Source organism: Vidua macroura, chromosome 15, assembly GCF_024509145.1.
Source record: "Vidua macroura isolate BioBank_ID:100142 chromosome 15, ASM2450914v1, whole genome shotgun sequence".
Lineage (NCBI taxonomy): Eukaryota > Metazoa > Chordata > Aves > Passeriformes > Viduidae > Vidua > Vidua macroura.
Genome location: NC_071585.1, coordinates 9,688,738 through 9,692,330, shown reverse-complemented (window position 1 = coordinate 9,692,330; position 3,593 = coordinate 9,688,738).

Here is a 3,593-nt window from a genome sequence, read left to right as displayed (position 1 = left end):
GTGACTGGGTTTCTTGACATTAGCCAGGCCTGGCTATATATTACTGGGATATACAATTAAGGCTCAGAGGTTTGCATACAGTAGCTGGCTTTTGTAAGACAAGGAAATCGAGGAGTGTGACCAGGAGGGATTTTTCAATGTGCAAATTGAGTATTAAAAGGGTGCTTAAGCCAGCTGAGCCAAAACCACAATGGGGAAAGGGCTGCCTAGTAAAGGAGCAAACAATTGCATTTTAAGAATGGTAGGTATCAAACAGATGAGGGGATTTGAAGCTGAAATGCATTTCATACAGACTCTGGGTCAGTCCAGGCAATAGCACAGGGGAGGACAGTGAACTGTCAGCCACCACAAGTGCCCACAGGGGCCAAACCTCCATGGCCTCCATCCATCCCCTCCAGGCCCCTCCAGCACATGGGAGCACACCTTGCAACAGCCTCAAGTGAATGCTATAATGAGAAAATTCGAGGCAACACATCCATCACAGGAAGGATCTGGATGCTCCATGTGCCATTTCCACAATGGCTTCATGCTTTGGACCTTCCCCAACTGACTCTTGGCACCACTGGGAGGGTGGAACTTTTTGATGCCACCACCTTATGAGGTCACTTCCAGAAGAAACTACACAGGCAAATGCTGGGGCAAAGTCCTGGATAGACAAAATTCTGGCATTAGCACAGGCTGATTATTCTTAATTTACTGGGTTTGCATTGCTGAGCAGTTTAGGCACATCTGCTCCAATCAGGAGGAGGAAATCAGCCATGGTGATGTGTGTGGACACGGGTATCATCCCTCCTGGTATCCCAGGGGAAGAGCCTGCCCCTGTGCCAAGGTGGGAGCAGCCAGCAGTGAGATGGAGAGGATCCCCCATCCTGTTGGCTAACAGCAAAATCTGCTGAGCACTCCCATGAGGGGCTGTGCCATTGAACTTTAGGGGGTTGTCCTCCCTTCTTTCCATCATGTCTGGAAGCAGTGCAGGAGCCCAAACACAGACCTTTGCTCTCACTGGGACCCTTCCCAAGGCTCCAGCATCCCTGCAGTCCATGTGGACTGTCTGACTCTGACCAGAGAACCTCTGGCAGCCATTCCTGGGCTCTTTGCAGAGCTCACTTGCAAATGAGTTGCCAGTTCCTCACCAAAGAATCCAGCTCTGTGACAGATCTTCAGCCTTTATGTAAACATGTCAGTGGGATAGCTCACATCCATGATTGCTCCTTGCCTTGGATCTTTAGGACAAAGAGCATTAACAATTGCCAATTTACTTTGGTTAGTCAGCAGCTCTGTGCTGCAAGTCTGGACACTCTGTGAGCACTTGTTCCAGGACACACACAGGTTTCCTGAAGGTGTAACTTTGAGCAAGCCACAAATATTTGTTTCTTGGAGCAAACAGTGGTGAAAAATTGAAACTAGCTCATGCAGAAGAACTCATTAACTTCATTTAGTTGACAATCCCCTCATTAACCTGAGGCTAAAAGGGCCAGAGGAAATGCAGACACCTAGAAGAAGCTGTGGAGAGTGCAAAGCTTTTGAAGTTGCTTTTTGCAGGATTGCAAAGCCCCTCAGAAGAGGGAACGGCAAAGCAGGGCTGAGGACCTGGCAGGCTACAAGACAGCACAATGACAGTGCTGGAGCAGGGATGGGGCAAACCCACGAATTGTGCTCATCAACCAGATCCATGGATGCTGCACCCCTGATCTGTGCTGAGCCATCTGGTGCATGTAAACCAACCAAAAATTCCAGTGGGATCCATCCTGTGGTTGTACTCTGCTGAACCCCCAAGGCTCCAGACAAGGCCAATGAAGAGGCAGCAATGACCAGCACAGCAGTCCAGACATGTCCAAGGGATGCTCTGATCCCTCCAGCCCCATCCTGGAGCCAGGGATGTGTCCTGGACATGTTAAAATTAATGACATCAATCTATCCTTCCAGCCTGGAGAGCTGGCTGGGTGAGGACAGGTCCTCATCAGCCTTCTCATCTCCAAACTGTCTGAGGTGAGAGGTTAACTAACAGAAAACCCACCTCTTCTTCAGCCACTCCAGCACGAGTCTGGACAGCCAGTAGGAGCAGGAGGGGCAGGAGGAGTGACTGCCTCCAGACTGAACCATAGCTCACAAACTTTTACTTTCTGTGTTCCTGCAGAGCTGTGGAACCCCATTCCCAGAGCCCCATAGCACATCTGATGCCACTGCTTCTCATTTCAATATGATTTTTGCAGTTTACTGGACCTGAGCTCCCACTATGGGGAAAGAAAAGGATTATTCCCTGGCCGGGTTTCAGAGCTGGTGCTGTGAAGGTCTGATCTACAGCCGAGCAGGAGCGGAGCAGTGATCCCAACACACAGCACACTGCAGGCATCTCTTCTATTCTGCTCTCTCAGCCTTGAGTTTTTGCTTTTTAATTTCCTGTGGCCACAGAGCACTACTGGAGGGTCTCCCAGGGACAGTGTTTCCCATACACCATGGTCAAGGTTGGTGGGGGTGACACAGTAAGTCATATCAGCCTCAGCACAGGGGAGTTGCTAGCAAGAAGGCTGTTTCTGATGGATTATACAAATATTTCAAGCTACAATCAGCCTTAAAGAAAAAAATAAAAACAACCAAAAAAACCCTAGCACTCCAGGGGAATATTTAACCTGGTGACTGGTGATCTGAACATGGAAGCAAACAGGGAAACGTGACTGCAGGAGCAGCAACACTCAGCCTTGGGTGCACCTCTGTGGGCTCCTGGGGAGCAGGTACAGGTACCGAGCTGCCCAGGAGGAGAAGCCAGCACAGCAGAGGAAGCTGCATTTTGGGCAGCCCATTTTTGAGCCCTATCTTCACAGAGCAGCATAGCTTCAGCGATGCCACCACCTGGGAAAGGCCAAACCTTGTACACTGGCTACTTTTGCTCAGAGCAGAGCAAATTATGTTCTTCTCAAGAGGAGCCTTAGGCTGAGTTTCCTGGCCCCAAACCAGTGCCTACCACAAAATCCTTGCTTGTGGATGCCCAAGTTTGCTGTGAAGTTCCAGCTCATGGATACTCTGCATCCCTTCCCCATGACCTATTTTTATATTATTATTTATATTTCACAGCAATGCTCACCTTGCTTACAAGTCTGGGATGCCCCAGACTTCATTATGGCTAAATGACTAAAATTATGGCTAAACAAGCACTGACCATAAAACGAAGCATTTCAAAGCTTCATTTTCCAGCTTCGTCCTTCTCATTCCTGAGTATTTTTGCATCTTTGCTGGTCAGGATCCTCAACACCCCCAGCACAGCTTTGTGCCATAGCCAGACAGAGCAGCTCTCTGAGCTGAATTAGTTGATAGGGATTTTTTTCCTCAGAGTATGTAAATAAATATCAATATTCTAAACCAAAGACCTCCCAGTAACTAAGTATTATTTATCTTAAATTTATCTTCAAACTAAACAGCTTTGTCACATATGTACAATAATAAAGAAACAAATTACAAAGGAGGAATTTGATTTTATTGGTTTTATTCAAAGCCAATTCTGAACAACAGACTTTACACACTTTATTAGAGATGCTGTCAAAACTTTGGGTGAAGCTCATTTCACTTCCCCACCAGTAACAGGAGACATCACAGCC